This window comes from Macrosteles quadrilineatus, unplaced genomic scaffold (assembly GCF_028750875.1).
Source record: "Macrosteles quadrilineatus isolate MER2022 unplaced genomic scaffold, UCM_ALF_1.0 Scaffold_5__1_contigs__length_97177068, whole genome shotgun sequence".
Taxonomy (NCBI): Eukaryota; Metazoa; Arthropoda; class Insecta; order Hemiptera; family Cicadellidae; genus Macrosteles; species Macrosteles quadrilineatus.
In genome coordinates this window covers 86,738,273-86,757,442 of record NW_026542598.1, presented here as the reverse complement: position 1 = coordinate 86,757,442, position 19,170 = coordinate 86,738,273, and the positions used below count along the sequence as shown (strand labels likewise).

The 19,170-nt window shown below is 34.6% G+C and overlaps 1 protein-coding gene across 1 annotated transcript in view; it reads right to left on the bottom strand.

Annotated features, from left to right (window-relative positions):
• The window catches only part of LOC128995973 (uncharacterized), a 37,722-nt gene extending 19,030 nt beyond the window's left edge, over positions 1-18,692 (bottom strand). The window contains exon 1 of the mRNA XM_054421068.1: positions 18,544-18,692. The gene's annotated coding sequence lies outside the window, so the exon portion shown is untranslated. The remainder of the gene's footprint in view (positions 1-18,543) is intronic.
• Between the last annotated feature and the right edge of the window lie 478 nt (positions 18,693-19,170).

Genomic DNA, 19,170 nt, shown 5'->3' with positions numbered 1-19,170 from the left:
TCGTACTTATAAAACACATTTTAATACATGAACACACAAATTAGTTATAGGTTCAGGCTTTGAAACCAATAGGAGCCTAGTAGGTAAGATAGGAGCCAATTTGTTGTAAAAAGGTCTGTTTGAATAATTTTCTCGAAGGACTTTTATTGATACTATATTATTTTTTTTCTGTGGGTCTCTTAGGCAAATCAAGAACATTTTTCAATTACACCGACGACCAACCAAATAGACCAAATAGACCAACCAAATAAATCCGTGATATAAAAATACCTTACATTTGTATATTTTATACATTAATATCTTATCTTTGAAATGCGGTGTACAGTACATGACAATGACCTTATTAACTGGAACAAGTACTAACGGGAACAGTGAAATAAATATTTTATTGGTTGATTTAAAACTTAGGTTAGGGCTGTGCTGGAGTGCTGCGTTAAGTTAGGTTTAGTTTAGGTTAGGTTAGGATAGCTAACACGCCTGTATTACACTTACATGTATGTTATACAGTACATTTATTTTATACATGAGTTTATACATGTTTATATATGTGCATTAAAACTGTTCCATTAGTGAAAAAACCCCGAAAAAGACGCAAAATCCTGTATGAAGCAAGGATAATCAAACCGAGACAGAAAGGACCGTCAAGAAGGACATTGATCCTGGAGAAGATCGCCTTACACCATTCATCAATGTCTACAGGACGACAACCGGGATAAAACTGGGCTGAATATCAGGCTGAACAATCCTACAAGTGATAGTGATACTGCCACTTACTGGGATAATGGGGATGTTAGTCCAATGCCTTGTTTACAAAATTATAAACTGTATATAGCTATGTGTGGGGAGAGAGAGGGGGAGAGCGAGGATAATTTATGAATCGAGATAGCGTCGTTATCACTGTGAGTTGTAAACATTAACTATGGCCTACAACAGGATCCATTGTAGATGCTGTACTATGACCTGTGCTTTTTGCTTTTGCCACACCTTCATATTCTAGGGCGTTAAGTTATAGCCCTGAAAAGTCTTCAAATTTTTCACGCTACGCCGCGGTATTATACATTAGACACAATTCGTGATTGGTTGGATTTGAACCCAAGACCTCTGGAACTGAAGTCCTGCGCTGACCACTAGACCAGCTCCCATACTCTCACCTGTACTAAGCGATCCTCTATATGACCTCCTTTTTCCTTTATGCCCCACCTTTACATCCTAAGACGCTAGTTGTGGCCCTGAACCTTTTTACACACTTCAGACTAGTGACAGTGGGTTGCGGCATTATCACATGGGTAAAATACATTAAAGTTAAAGTTAGTTAGTCCATTGGCGGGACTTGAACCCGAGTCCTCTGGTACCGAAGCCCCACCCTCTACCACTAGACCAGATCGCCCCCCTTATAGGACTAGCTCCTTAAGACTAGCTACTATAGCTATGGCTTGGAAGAGGGTGCAATCCAAAGGTTATGTCCTATTCCGCCCGAGTTTTATTTCGCCCGGAGCCTAATTACTCCCAATTCGCCCGCGGTCCCAGATTAACCCCTATAATCCTCAGCTCTACCTGCGTCAGGAGTCCTATTCCATCCACGGTGGCGAAGCCCCACCTCCTAGGACCCCACCCACCCCCAACTATGTAAAAGCCCTCCCCTACCCATCACCCCGTTATCCACCTCCGACTACACGGCTATTTAAACTTAAAATATTTATTTGACAAACCAGACAAACCAAGCGAATTTCCTTTATATTAATGTAAAGTTTAAATACGAAGTTTTAAGCATTAAAATATAAAGGGGCATGTGCCCTTGATGTAGCCGCTGTAAAGATATGTTAAATCTTTCTGGAACTTTCCTTTGCGTTGAAACGCTTCAACAATGATATTGATACATGTTTACGACATAACAGATTAATAAAATTTGCTACCTATGTGCTGTTAGTTACTGTATGTTTGTCTCCCTATCCAAAATGTGCAAATAAGCAATTTAATTATTTAAAATATTGCGTTTAACGGCAAACAGCACACCTAAAAATAAACTTTTTTAACGAAATATCAATTTTCTGTCATATAATTTTGACGTCCCGCAAGGAGTCAGAAAGAAATCTTAAATTGAAGCATAGGTTGACATACATCAAATTAAAGGTGTTTAATAGCAGAATATAATGCCGAAAATTTGAACTCAAACAGACAACCGAGCCAAGAATGACAGTGGTTCAAAGATCCATTTAATTTGCATTGCTATTATACGCTTACTCCTAAGGGTGGTAACCCTAGGAATCGGAAGAAAATCGTTAACGTAAGAATAGGTCGATATGCACATCAAATTAAAGGTCTTCACTAGTAGATTACAATGCCGTAAATTCCAGTTTAAAAGAACGCCTGAGGAAAAAATGGCAGTCGTTTAAAGATCCAAAATGGCTGTTCCAAGAAATCTTTGACCGACTGCAATTTTTTATTCAGCTATCCGTTTGAGTTCCAATTTGTGGCAGTATATTCTGCTAGTAAAGGTCTTTAATTTTATGTACATGTCAACCTATGCTTCTATTTAAGATTTCATTCTAACTCCTTGCGGGACGTCCCCATGATATGACAGAAAATTGATAGTTCCTTAAAAAAGTAGATTTTTAGGTGTGGTGTTGATGTACCAATTCTTATTGATTTATATGCTGTCGTTTTGAAAATATTAAACCGGTCCGGGACTTTTAGGACAGCCTGTATATATAAATGTGCCTGTTAGCGTGATAACTCAAGCAAAAATAATCCGATTTTGATTAAATTTCGAAAAATACATTTACTCGAACGAGTTCGCGAATCAGCATGATCAGACTATGGGAACAGGGTTTTATGGGGTAAAAATAGGGTTTTCTTATTTTTTACCCTTAAAACACAACATTTTACAATTTCTTTCCAAGCCGTTAAGTAGAACTTAAAAAACAAATAATTTAGTATATTGAAGCATTATTTTGCGCCTAATGGTTACGGAGAAAATTCCAAAAGCTTGTAAATATAACATTCCCATGTTATTGTTATGGAGAATAAGTCAAATGTTGTAGTTTGCTTGTTTATGAACACATTTTGATCAAATTTAAAAAATAAATTCATTTCCTACTAAACTATTAACATTTTACAAAAAAAAAAACAAAAAAAACACGTTTTTACTCTCCCAGTTGCAGCAAACGTAAGTACTAATTCTATTTCAATAGGGAATACCTACATGTGATATTTTAAGGAGGCATTTTAGTGTAAATTCAATCAGGCAAATGGAAATTCATTTAGACTGGAGGTTTGCTGTGGTGGGGGTATTTTAATCCTTACACTGTCAATTTAAAAACAATCGTGGGATGGTTTAATTTACTTTTAATTTATGGTGCAAAATGATAAAATAGTTACCGGTATTAGAATCATACCAGATGCCATAGAATTTACCACTCAATCATGCATAAATGAATTATAATAAGAACATCTATAAATCTGTAAACCCTAAAATTGTTCTTATTTTTTGCCGAAAGAAACATAATTTTCAAGCAAAGTAAACGTTAAATTTTAAATATGTTTTCAGTATAGTACTATCTTTGACTATCCAATCGTTGAGTATCCAACAGTCAATTGGATAACATAAGCATATATTTAGAATATGAAAGTTACGAGGTAAATTAATAATTTGGATGAAGTTGACTTTATAATGCGAAAATGCGCGCTTGTGTCTATTAAATATTTATATTAGCATAAATAATCACATAGATTTATATAAATGTGCATTATGTTTCGAATAACCTGTTTTAACTAAATAGCAATTATGCAATCAAACTGTATATGTCAACCTATGCTTCAATTTAAGATTTCCTTCTGACTCATTTCGAGACGTCAAAATTATATGACAGAAAATTGATATTTCGTTAAAAAAGTTTATTTTTAGGTGTGCTGTTTGCCGTTAAACGCAATATTTTAAATAATTAAATTGCTTATGAGCACATTTTGGATAGGCAGACAAACATACAGTAACTAACAGCACATAGGTAGCAAACTTTATTAATCTGTTATGTCGTAAACATGTATCAATATCACTGTTGAAGCGTTTCAACGCAAAGGAAAGTTCCAGATTATAAAGATTTAACATATCTTTACAGCGGCTACATCAATAAGGGCACATGCCCCTTTATATTTTAATGCTTAAAACTTCGTGTTTAAACTTTACATTACTACTAGCTGTAACCCGCGGGCTTTGCCCCGTTTAACTTCTTAATTTTCAAGATGATCTCGTTCGCATGGCTCAATCACGTCCTGGTTGAAGTTCGTTTGCTACGCTCACTCACCTTTAGGTTGGAGCTCGTTCGCTGCGCTCACTTGCCTTCAGGTTAGCTCGTTCGCTACGCTCACTTGCCTTCAGGTTAGCTCGTTCGCTACGCTCACTCACCTTTTTGGTTGCAAATTAGCTGTTGTCATAAATGTAAAAGAAATAATAGTGCTGCACCCTGTTGGTAATCCTTGTAACTTTAATGCTATTGAACATCATAGAACAGAACCAACTTGTTTAATTGAAACAGCTGTTAAGATTCATTAATTCCATTTCTCATAAGGTTAACATGGGAAACTCCAGAGCCACTGGGGCGGAGCCTATTGGACGGATCACGAAATTGATGGTGTATAAACCTATTCCATGACATTCTACACGTATGTACCAAGTTTCGTGGCAATCGGTTCAGCGGTGTCCGAGTTTATCACCCCCAAACAAACAAACAAACAAATATATATACAAACATCCTCTTTTATACTTATACTTAAAGGAAATTCGCTTGGTTTGTCTGGTTTGTCAAATAAATATTTTAAGCTTAAATAGCCGTGTAGTCGGAGGTGGATAACGGGGTGATGGGTAGGGGAGGGCTTTTACATAGTTGGGGGTCGGTGGGGTCCTAGGAGGCGGGGCTTCGCCACCGTGGATGGAATAGGACTCATGACGCAGGTAGAGCTGAGGATTATAGGGGTTAATCTGGGACCGCGGGCGAATTGGGAGTAATTAGGCTCCGGGCGAAATAAAACTCGGGCGGAATAGGACTACACGCAATCCAAAGGCCCTTCTAGGTCATTTATGGCAATGTTCCTAAATAGTCAGTGCGTTCAAACAGCCGTGGCATCTGACGGATTAGGAGACCCCATTTAAACCCTTGGGGTCTCCTAATCCCTCAGGTGCCACGGCTGTTTGAACGCACTGTAGGTGTAGGTATGGACGGTAATCACGACTTTAGGGTTATGTTAAGTACCTCTCGCTGCTGAAATGATTTATAGCGGAAGAAACATTTATAGATCCTGGGGCTCAAACACTGTGCATTATAGGGGGAGTCATATTTAGGACCTGAAAAGAACCAAACTACTGTATCAACCTATATAAAACAATAGGATCATATGGGGAAAGCACGGATTAAGTGCTGTAATCGTGATATGCCCCGAGGAATCCTTTTTAGGGCCTCCTATAGCTTTTATAGAAATGACCAACAAAAGTGGAGTACTCAGTAGATTGGATGCTGTAACAGAAACCTAGGATCCATTCTAGATCTAGGTGCACATTGTCACAATGGCCTACATCAGTGGAATCCGTTACGGTAAAGTCACATGGATGAACCATTTGGTTTGGTGACTGCATTGACAAGATGCAGGTGGTCGACTGGTTTATAGTAGAAATGTTTGGCTAGCCTTGAACAGTGAACACTTGTCATTAAGGCTATCGAGTTCTGTGCCGCTCCATATTGTTAGTATTTCGGTTTTTGGGAAAATTCAAACAACATTGGGACTAGTTTACATTTTTGTTTAGATTCAAGTTAACTACGATTAAAATAGTTTTTTTCATATTAGTATTGATTTTCCTACCTAAAGCATACGAAGCTCTTTCTAATTTCTCCAATTATCGTTTTGGAACCTAAATTACTGAATTATAGCTATGTCTATATAGTTAATACGGTTAAGGGTTTTCTCTGTAACATAACTTTTTCGATAGTCCTTGTAGATTTGTACGATTGAGGTGTTATTTTGAAGCTTATTATTTTGTAGAGAGACGCATGGTGACGAATTAGGTATTTTCTTTAGGAATTTGCCCCTCCCCCACTTAATTTATTTCTAGAGACCACTTTATAAGATCCAGGTACGTTGTCCAATTTTCTTTATAACAGTTAAATGTTAATTGTAACTTAACAGCTGATTGCTTGATAACTCAAAAAAGTTGGCAAATCTGCTGGTGCTGGAAGTGCAGTAAAAATTGAATTGCATAGAAATCAGCTGACGGCGATGAGCGAGCTATAATCAGTACGGAAAGTGTTGCCTACAGCAAGTCTCGGTCATGGTCCTGACATAGATACTCGCGTGCCATTGCAATCACGTTACCGTTTACTTCCGGGCAGCTGATTAACATTTTCTCTGCGACTCAATTATTGCCGAGCAATTAATAGTATTTAATTAGGTTTGATGTAATATATTACCCCCGAAGAAAACTTGCAGACTAGGCGAAATTCAATTAGTCTGATTGGATTTTAATTAAAATATTTCATTAAAATACATTGCAATATTTAATAAAAAACATTTGACTCGACGATTACTTAGGTTTGCTGCTACAGAAAAAGTGGAAAAGTATGTATTTTTTTGGGACATGTAAAAATCTTAGTATGAAAAAAAAATTAGAAATGTGATCAAAATATATCCTTACAAGATCATCACATCTACATCAGATTATTTTGTCTTTTATATGGATAACATAGAGATAGGACTATTTAATGTAGGCCTACAAGCTTTTTAGAACTTTCTCCGTAACCAGACTCATAACCACGCTTCAATTTACCAAATTATTCGTTTTTGTATTCTCTGCAAATTGTTTGATCAAAAATTACTAAGTTTCATGTTTTGAGCATAAAATGGTTAATTTTTGAACGGATAGTGTTTTTGGCCTTTGGGAACATCAAAACGAATGGAAATCGGTCCATAATTCAGGTAATACCACTTTTCCTACGGTAAAACCTTATTCCCTCTATGGAAAAATTGCTAAAAACAGTCAAATTCGGAATTCGAAATTTAAAATACGAAAACCACATGTTATTACACACCAGTTTTACTGCATTACACAGTAGTTGGTCCGCAACGAGAGGAGTTGATAAATGAGTTCTACACGGTGTAAGAACACTGCGTCTAATCGGGCGATTCTCCAATCAAAGTTGTGAGCTCCATCAATTGACGTCACAGCCTTTGATGGATGGAATCAACTTGCTCTGTTGTGAATTATCACAGTTTCTCGCTCCATTATAGATTTACGAGACTTTCCAGCCAAGTTTTTTTCCCCTCAAAACAAAATACTCGACCGTCTTACACCATATTTAGACATTACTATCAGGTTATCCATGATATAATATATATATATATATACAAGTTTAAGTTTGCTAATTTCGTAATCAGATTGAATTGTTACAATGTTATTCTATAAAACTATCGAAGAAAAAAATCACATTCGTATAGTGCAAGTTCTCATCCTTTTGTAAAATTTATAATCAGTAAGTTTGTATGTGTGCATATCTTTGGGTTTCTCATATTCTTTACCATTTTTCCTGAACCATTTCGTAATTTTTATTTTTTAGACTATTATGATTGGTTTATATAATCCAAAATATTATAAATCTATCGGGGAATATGTAAATTTTTCCCAATATTAAGATCCTTATGGGTCAGATGAAGACAGCTAAAGTATGTTTTGTCCGGCTTATGTAGTGGGATTGTAGTTTGCTATTTGTTTTCTAAATTAACTTAAAAATAAATTTGACCAAAAAACAATTGATTTGAAATATATTTCTTCGTTGTCTATTACCTTAACCAAAGGGTACAGAAAAAAATTGCAAAATGCACCCTAAACACTTAGTTAAAATAATCATTGCAGTCAAACGTCACCAAAAGAGCACATTTAAAAAATCATACTGTAAGATTTTAATCGCGAAAATAAGCACATTAGAAGGAAGAATACTGCAAATTGGAACACTTTATGATGTTTGAATACCAATTGCTATGCTATTCGTTGGGATCTGTATTTAGGCCTATACAGAAAGAAACAACTACATAATCAGCTGTTTTCGTCACTGAGAATTCTCATTGTTGAGACTATTTCATTAACCGCATAATTAGTTTATGTGGCAACGTTTCTTTGACGCACAACGCAAGTTGCTTCAGGCCTTTCTAAAAAATATAACATTACATTTAAAGTCAGTACGGATATCTGGGTTAAAAAGTATGAAAGTGTAATAAAAATATTTTCCAGGAAAAAAATTAACACTTAAGAAAATCGTTTTGTTACCGAAATTAATCCTTGTATTTTCAGCACTTTAAACCAAAAAGGTTTTATGTTATTTCAACTTGATTCTTCCATTATTTAAAATGACGGTGTAACATAGAAGCAACTATTTATAGTTTTCCTCCGATTACATCAAATCAAATCCTTCTCAAATAATCCTGTGACTTGTATTCCAATCTCTGTGGAATTTCAAGATCGTCGGTTTTGGAACGATTTAATTGGTTCCACGAGGAGAGAAAAAGTAGTATTTCCAGCCAAAGGTGTTTTGGCGTCAGCAGAACGGGTTTTGCTGATGCTTCACAAGTCAGTAGGTCGGCCAGGTCAGCAATGGGTGGCAGGAGTGTGGCAGAGAGATTATCAAGTGGATTGAGATACAAAGTTATATAAGCCAGACTGTGAAATTTAGGATACAAGCTGTGGCATAAATGCACATAAAGTAGACAATATCAAATCAATTTTATAGAATGTGATTGGTTAGATGTGCACGATTATTCACCTTTTAATTTCCCCACTCACATAGTACCTATGTGGAGAAAGAATTGTTTTAGTCAACGTTTTCGAGTATAGGGTGGAAATATGTGTTTTGGGTATCGCTGAATCCAGTAATGTGGGTTTTGAAGTAATGTCTGTGTGTATGGATGTGTACATAGCAACAAACTACACCTGTGATCTGATTTAATGGAATTTGGTACGTGGTTAATCCATAGTATCTTCAGGAGTTATTTTTCAATTACAGATATTTTGATTTTTTTTGTGGCAATTTCTCATAAAAACCATAAAGAAGAAGATTATTACAAAATTGGCTTTACCGATTTTGATTAAAATTTCGATTGTTGTGGTCCTTTAATCTCTAAACAAAATACCACCACTAATGCTGTAAAAGTTACAGTTCAAAAGTTTATTACTTTTTCTGTGATTTCACCCATAAAATATCACTTATTTCCACCACTTAGCCATTATAAGGGTTTTTACTATTGGGAGAAAGTACTCGTATGTGTCAGTTTGCTGATAAAGTTTATTTTCATTAATTATACTTTCTATGACCACAAATTTCATAAATACTAATAACGTATACTATCTTTATACTACTCAATTCATTATTATTCCCACCTACCCACATTTGTCAAGACAATTTGTCAAAGAAATCACTCTTATCACAAGCAACATAAAGAAATTAAACCACTAAATATGAATAACTAGCGGATAACAGTGCAGTTAGAGCTATAAAACAAGGCACACCATAAACCGAGCAAATTGATGGTGTATCGTAAATTTCTAAAACTGTTATCTTCTTGTCGATAAAGAGTGTTATTAGCCTCCCCGACCCGAGCCATCTCGGAGTGAGCTACCCTGGATGTGTGCCTGGAGCCCCCGGGAATAATCTGGTATACATGATACATAGAGTACTTTTGGAATTGTACTTTTTGTATACGTAAAACATTGCTGGACAATACGTTTTTATTTTATGCTAGTAGCTATTCCTGGTCTTTGCCAACGGGGGTGAGGAATAAATCGTATCAGCTGTGACATATTTTCTCACCTTAGTTTTTCAATAATTCTTCGCTGGGAGTAACAATGATATTTGAGGGGTAAAATAAGAAAAAAATATAATAACATTTGAACCGTAAGTTCTGAGGCATTGATTGTTGTACATTCTGTTTTGAGTTAGAAGGGCCACAATTTACCAAATTTGGATCGAAATGATACTACTAATCTTTGTAAACATTCCTTAGAAATACTATTGACTACCTATGTACTAAATTCCAAAACACAATCGGAACTTAAATGTAGTTAAACATGTCTAGCCTCTGGATCACGTATTTTACAAATAAAAAGGTTAAATAGCTGCTCGGTCGGTTATACGTTTATTTCAGTCAGCGATCAAGTTTTCGAGCCTAAAGGTTTATTCACAATCCATATACTAAAGTGTTTGAAAAATTCCTTTCGTTGGGGTTGTGAAGAGTCGTCAAATACATTAAACATTTACTGTGCACAACAACATTTACAAAAATAATTTTTCCAATTGTAATACTGATACGGTTGCGTGGTCATGACTGATCTTTAGATCTCTACACCGCACGAAGGTTAAGAGAAAGAAGGATGATAGGAGAGTATTAAATACATTTTGTTTAAATATCAATAGGCCTACCAACATGTAAGAGAACTAATTTATAAGCACGCTGATACCTAGGGCTGGGACAATATTTACCTAGAGGAAAGCTTGACAACTATCACCTGATTTACAGTCGAGGGTAGATTCGTGACCAATCAGCTGTTTAATCACCTGTTTCAACAGTGCAAGCCTACAAATATTTGTAGACGGATGGAGATTAGAAAACAGGAAGTAAGCAAGAATGCAAACATGAAGAAACATCTTTAGGAAACAGAGATATGTTGCACTGGTTGCAGAATTTAGGGTCTGTAAATGTCTTGTTCGGCATTATCATTAATTTAGAAGTGCAAGTAAACTTGAAATCATAGTTTTAAACCATACAAATTTCCATGATGAATTAATAATTTCGATGTCTTATAACAACTTGGTTTACATTTTATTAAATCATAAATTAATATCTGCGTGAAATCATTATGTTACAATATGGTGTAAAATATGTGTGTTTATTTTATAACACAGTAGCTATAAGATACTGTTATCATCTCAAGTCAAGTTTCCTTGTCCCCAACCCACTTGATAATGCTTCAAGTTCAGCTTGGTTCAAAGGATGTTAGGGAAATGTATTTGAGTAAAATACAATAATTCATTAAACGGAATTAATTTAGGATGGAAGTCGTCCTAGTGCATGAAAAGACGGATACAAATAAAATTAATGTCATATTAAAAAAATACATTGTTATTTCGGGGCCGTTTGTATCCCCCTTCTACACAATGAAACGCCATTTACAAAAAAATATGTATTCTGAATTTGAACAAGTGAAGTAGCAATCAAATAATTATACACTGTACAATAGTGATTAATTTATATTTCAACTGTATAAAAAATTTGTAAATTGCTATCAAATGCCTCTCCGGACTAAGCAAATATCCGTATTCAATATTTAGGACATCTGGGTCCTTATTAATTGATAAGGGTCAGGATTAATTATGATTTACTCAGTTCTATTTTTAGTCCTCAAAAGCATTAGTTTTATTTACGTGGAAAACATAGAGAGGCACTCTGATCCACCAGGATTTCCAAAAGTAGTCTTACAATTTATAGTACCGAATGCATGTTAAAATTCCGATGATGGAAAGTGATTCTAAGTTTGCTCATAGAAAGGAGATTCTTAGTACGAGAGATATTTAAACACGGAACCTTCCACGGGTGAAAGTGTTTGTCAAATTTGGAGAAGAGCAATGTCACTATTTAGGTTAAAGTATTCTTGGCCTCTGGAAAACTAGTGCAAGAGAAACCCTCTTTTGGGCTGAAGAGGTCGCTTTCAATTGGAATTCACTTGATCAGGAAATTCTATTTCTTCCAAAACGTTACAAAACGTAAAGGACTAATTTCTGTTCAACGATAATATTAATAGGCATAGTAATAATTATGCAGACATGTTATTTACCATATGTCCAAGCGTGTTTTTGACAACGTTTAGTTGCATGGACAATAAATTGAACCTACACAAACCATTATGTTGGTTCAACTAAAATCAAAGATAAGTTACTCGGTATTCGAGTTAAAGATGAACTTTTTGGTTCGAAATCATTGGTTGCCAGCAAACCCAAGATTGGCCTACCTGGGCCTGTCTTCGGGAACCAGGAACTTATCAATTGGTATCCTGATAATATGTAAATATGAGGAAAGTATTTTACTGATATCCTACAGATTGTAGATTAAACATTTGTCCTAAAATTCCATAAGCTATGAAATCCAGTTATGTAAACCTGTACAAAAAAAAAATACTTTGGAATCAGCTTAGCGTTTAAGCTCTAATACAAATTAGATTAAAATTAATCCATTAGTTTCTGAGACATGAAAATAGTATAATGTATATGGTTTTGGTTTTACAGAGAAAAATTGTTATTGAACACCGAAATATATCCTTTCAAGCCTTTCAGTCCTTTCAGGCCCACAATATGAAAGTAGGTTCAACTTGTAACTGGAAAAGCAAACTCACTTTTATATCACACAGCCCACAAATTTCCGTATTGGATAAATTCCTACAGTAAAAACCACACAGAATGTTGTTCAGAACTCCATACACAGTCGTGGTATACGATTTACTTTCAGAATCATTGACAAATCAGAACATGTTTTGTTTTCAGTCTTCACTCGTCATAACACCAATAGCGTTGTGAGAAAGTGACAGATGGCAACAATGAACAGCTGATCGGATAAAGCTCGCGAACAATAGATGGACCAAACCATACAGGGATTTAGTGCATAGAAATATAGAATTTCGAATTTATGTTGGTAAAACTGCTTAACTGTTAATTGTAAAACCAACCTGAAGTGGTCCAATGAAGTGTATTGATAGTAAGGTAAAAAAAAAATAATTAGACACAAATTAATTGAAGAAGTTTATGATATAATTAAATATTGAATATATATAGTTAGGTATACAACGATAGGCCTTAATGTTTGTCAATATGTATTAATTTTAACCACAAAAGTTACAATCATTTTGGGTAAAAATCCGGTTTGCTGGCTAAATTCCTAAAAGGAAAAATTGGGTAAAATTAAGTTTTTTTCAATTAAGAAGAAATAATTATTTTATTTTTCAAAATAAAATAAAATACTATCAAATATATACACACGTAGAAATAACTATCCTAACAGAACCTAGCTTGACTAGAATTAGGACTTAAATTATTTGAAGACATTTGACAAATTTGACAAAATTGAAAGAATTCAACCTTATTTTGGTTACAAATATTTTTAAATATCAACAGTGAACTGGAAATAATCACTGTATTCTTATAGATTAAACATAAAGATAAACATAAAGACGTATACAATGCACTTACGTACACGTATTTATTTTTTACTTCGAGGTCAAGCCCTATGCTTAGCATAATTTTTAACCTATGTATTATGTAAGGGGCTTTGAGAAGTGTGTGCCGTGTTATAATTTCCATTACATATTAAACCTTATATTTCTGGACAACAAACATGATCTTCTACAAGCATACAGACGTTTAAAAAATATCATACATCTACGTAGTTTTTGAAATAGCAATTTTAACTACGCATTTTGTTGAAAAGTTTACAGTATTTTTGTGATTTTCGATAAAAAGGTGTTTTATTATTGGTGTACACAAAATACTCCTACTTTTTCATAAGTCTACTTCATACAATCCGGACGCTTTGGAACCCAACAAATCTGGATAAACTAGGGTTGACTGCCAATGGTTTTGAGATGAGCATAAACCAATAAAACAATGAATAAATAAGAAGTAAATAATTTATTTACCATTGAATCAGTGTAATAACATTTTATTACAGTAGTAAATATACGAAAAGCGTCGATTTGTTTGGAATGTTGACAAACAAATTGGCCATTTCACAAATCAGTTCCAAAAGCAATCCGCATTCAACTCGTTCATTTCCGTCGTGTGACACTTGGACTTCCGGTTTCCCGATGTTCCGGTTATCCGACTTGTATTCCAGTGGTTCACTTTGAAAGTTTAATGAACGTGAAATCGATATTTCAATGTAAAAATTGCTCAATTAAAATATGTATTTATTTAACTTATTTAATATTTTGTTTTCGACAGAAGAAACAGTAGTTGTTGACACTAAAAAAGGTTAAAAAAATTTGTAAGACTCGAAACACCAATAATCGGTAAATGACATTAATGTCATATGTGACCTGTTCATGCTTTATCTGCAAAATAATGTTTACTTAAGTACGAGATTTAAAAACATATAAACAAATTGTAAGTCATGATATTCTTAGAATACTATACAATAAGAGATCGATTCTTCTTCCAGGCAGAAGTAATTTTAAAATTAACTTCAATCAAGTTACCAATCTTGTTCAATGAAAATGTTTGTTGAAAATATTTAGTTAGTTTTCCACACGGCGTATTCTCTCATTGTAAAATTACACGGTCATATGTTTGCTTCGAGACGTACTTTAACCTACTATTTGAGTAAACGTACAAATCACCATGACACATCAAATTGGTTTTGGATTTTACAATAGTATAAGAAGTCTACTAGGAATTTCCCATATAGAAAATAAGCTATTAATGTAGGTCTCATGGTAGGAGCTGGACCCGGGACCGATTTACTCTTTCGGCGAGGTTTCCAGAGGCCAAGAACACCATTAAGATTTATAAATATATTTTGAGAAAAAAACTGTAAATTTAAAGTTTCAATATAAATTATTATGGATAAATAAATAAAGTGTTGTAGTTTTCTTGTTTATGGATGTATTTTCATAAAATTTGGAAATACTAAAATAACATTTCAATAAAACCACAATTGTTACCTTCCCTGTAGCAGCAAACTTAAGCACTCATTCAAATCGATAAATGAAATAAATTTGACAATTTTAAGGGAAGAATCTAGTGGAAATCTAGCCAGAAATGGAAATTAACTTAGTCTGCAGGTTTTGCTGAGGTGTTTGTTGTTTACTATTCCTGTTTTGTACCCAACATTAAACCTGTTTTGACAATACGTAACTATCTATATACTATTTCTTGTTATTTGATTATATAAGAAACAGGAAAGAGTTGTACAATTTACCCTTTAGGGTAACATTTAGCCATAATGAGCGCACTCTTCACATGAAACATGGAAACACAACGACACAGGTTTGGTTTTGGGTTGAGAAGTCCACTTGGATTATTTTAAGTCAAAACTTCAACCAAACCCTAGATTGGCCTCACGCTGTAAACTTCCAGGATTATACATCAGATCTACGATGCGGGTCAAAACCAGTTCTATGGGAACCATTGCCACCGTGTGAAGGTGAAGGTCAAACAGAGTCAAGGTCATGATGATGGAACTTGGAACTGCAGAATCGAATGTTTACATCACCTTGACAACAGGTCAGATCAGGTAGGAATGTGATGAGCAAAAAGAAGCAGAATAACAAAGTCTGAAAAGTGAACGATTCTTTGCGTTTGGTACCATAAAGGTAAGGTGAAACAGAAAGCGGTATGGATCATAAACATAAACAATTGACGTAACTGACCCGAAGCCTATACTTATAACATTGACATAATGGTTCGGGCAGTTCCATTTAAGCAGTAAATATTGTTTACTTTCGGACCAGTGACATAATTTGTTTATGTTTATGATCACTGTTTCTGTTCTAGTATTCATGGTACAATCCTTTACGATAATATAACGTACAATCAAACCATTCACATTGAATTGTGTAATAGGACTTCTAAGCCTATTTTAAAATTTGAAGCCTGTTCTATTTTTGTTGAATTTTTGTTTCATGTTCAGTACGATTGTATACTGGTGGTGACGAAGACTTTTATTTCAGGGAATATTTTACGTTTTATAAGATTTACTAGCAGAGTACCCGTCCTTCGTACGGGGTTGGAATATAAGTATAAAATGCTTATTGCAGTTAAACTCAAGCTTTGCGTTTACAAATACACAGACACAGTTAGATAAAATTTGCTTTTTTAAATTTACAGTATTCTATAGTATTACGCATCTACCATAGCCGTAATGTTCTACCACTTCACCTAAACAAAAGAGAAAAATAAATTATCAACAATTTGCCAAATATCACAAATTATTCATAAAATGAAAAACATAAACATAACTGTAAACAATCCTACTTTGACAGTTCTCATTGCGAATCACAGTTTTTTGTTGCTGCTTAGTTCAAATTAGTTGTTTTCATAAATGCAAAAAAATATAGTGCTGCACCCTGTTGGTAAATCTTATTTTTTAATACTTTTCCATATCATAAAACCAACTTTTTTTAGTTAAAACAGCTGACTAGATTATTTAATTCCCTTTAATTATGAATACTCATAAGGTTAACATGGGGAATTACAGAGCCACTGGGGCGGAGCCCGAAAGGATTTTTGAGATATGAATATGCTTATATGTTAATCGGGAATGTAAGCTATCATCATGCCAAATTTCAGCCCAACCCGTCCAGTGGCTTATGCGTAATTGAACTTCAAACACACAAACAAACAAACATACAAACTTTCACATTTATAATATTAGTAGCCTATGATATCCAGTATCATATGGAACAACCGCACACCACTGATTGTAAATAAATAGTTGTATTTGTTAGAATTTTGTTAAACAATTTTGAATACTAAGAAACAAAATAAAAAATGGCCCTCAACATAAAATGGACGATGATAAACTTAAACTGTAAATAGCTAGTGTGTTTAAAAGTTTTGAACCTTTCTCAGATTTGGCTCTAAGGATCGCCTTTGCATATGACTAGTATGACCTTACATACACTAAGGTTAACTTAAAAAACAAGTCCTAGACCAGTTTTATGGTGAACGTTAACCTAATTTACCTAAAATAAAATATTTACGTGAAATTTAACATTGACTTAAATTAACTTAAACAATCAGCACGGCTTTTCTCGTGTTGGTAATGAAATGACACATTTTTCAAACGTAAGCACTGGATGAATGAATTGCAGCAAAGTCTTTGGCGACTGAGTTTTACAATTTAAGTAAGTAATTTTGTACGCTTACTTAGTACAACCTTTGACTATTGCTACTTCTGTATTCAATAGTCAATGGTACAACTTTAACATGGAAGCGTCTATCTTTTCATTGTACAGCTGTCATGTTTTCCTGGCTACATGCGACTTGCAGTAGACTGACAATTTCCTCAGTAATTGTTATCTAGCTACGTCACACTGTAAGCTCAGATAAGCCCGGCGTGTCCCAAGGCCTCCGTAATCGCGGGTTTGTTATGCCATTATTCGTGGTTGATTGCGCACTAGTTCCTTGCGCATCAGATCATTGCGCGTTGTAACCTGCCTTGCGCATAACTGACCTACAGCAGCGCTCGAAGCCACTAGAACCATTGATTAAAGTTCTTTTAGATTCATCCCCTTTATGGATCGGCTGAAGATTTTTACTTTTTCATTCCCATGTTAATCCGTAGCGGTAGAAAAAAAATGATCTTAGCTGAGTCTATAAGAAATCGTGTGGATGACAATTTATTTGTAAGCTATTTCTAGTCCAATGGTAAAAGCACGAATGTAAGAGAAAATACTTAGGTACAATTTACCACTCAACCGTCACCAACGTGGACATTGGATATGAATGAAAAAGATATTTTTGTAACAATTTTAAGTTACAATTTTTGATAGAAATATCTGTTTTAAATTTTTTTGTATATAATGTTACTTTGGTTTTTGATGAATTAGAGAATAGATCAGGGTACATTCAATCACAAGAAATATTTGAATCGTTCATTGCAGAAACCCCATAGGCTAACCAACATATTTTTCGATTTTGACTTTTTAGTATGTTATTGACAAATTGAAATACATAGTTTGGTACAGAAATCACACAACTGCGAAAGAATGAACGGGGCTGCTGCAGTAAACAATTAATTTACTAATTTAGTTAAACAACTTTTTATTACTGTAATTATTTTTTCGTCCAGTTGCCTTTTAGTGAAAAATAACACTAAATATTTTAGGGGAAATGTCGCTCAATTTATTCTGGATAAACTATGAATCGAACCCATCCCACTCGTATTTAATTCCAAAACAGTGACAAATAATAACAACACAACAGATTTCACACTATGTAGTAACAAAAACAAATTTCTCATTTATCCATATAAATTCATTGAAACGTCTACCATACATTGGCCTTAGAACTATCCAAATGACACACCTCTGATAGCTTTATGGACAGTAATAAACCCCATCAAAACAAATAATTTAGAAAAAGACACTCATGTAAAATCTAAAATGTTCTCAGCTTATATAGTGTATAAACATAAACAATCCAAACGTACTACATCGAAATTCCATAAATGTACAGACAAATCCCTTCTTTTTATACATCAGTAGAACCTTGATAGCAATACCCTTGAAAGCACCCTTGATAACAAGTAATTTTCAAATCGTGAAACTATCCACCCCTAAAACCATATTGGAAACCTCGATAAGAAGACTTTGATAACAAGTATATTTTTTAGGGACATCGCGAACGCATACGATATTCGTCTATGGATAAGTTAAGAGCTGTTTGTTTTGGTTTTTTTTCACTTTCCCATTCTTATTATCGAGGTTCTACTACTAATATTTAAAAGAAAGGAAACAAATCTGACCTTGTACTGTTGTGACTGGTGAAGTAGGCCGTAGAAGATCAGGTGTAAACCTCAGCACTAAGTAACGGGTCCCATACCTCACTAACTCACTGGCTCCCTAGCGCACTGTGCTCACCAGCGGCTACAACCACACTGGCTCACTGACGGAAACCTGGCGCTAGCGGTCATGTGACCCATCTCGGCCTACTGGGTGCCAGCCTGCTAAAAGGCAAACAAGTGTTAATAGATCTCTAACACCTCGTTGAGCAATTAGGAATGTAAGCTACTTCATTGACCTTTGTAGCTGAAGATGTAACGTTTGGATATGTAGCTGATTTTCGTCACTAAGATGACTTATAGTGCGACAGTTTAAAATCCGTTTAACTCTCGTTTTAGTTTTTTTGATAGTAGTTGAAAGGTACTTAAATGATTTACAGCATTCTTGACTATTGGATACGGTACTGAAATACTGGTGGTCAACGGTTACGTTATATTTTGTCATTCTGACTGTTTTTAGCAATTTTCCATATTGGGAATAAGCCGTAGGTTTTTTGGTAAGACCTAGGCTCAGGTCGGATTTAATCTTTCGTTTTGCAGTCCCCAGAGGCCAAAACACCATCCATTCTCATACATTTATCAGTGTTCGTT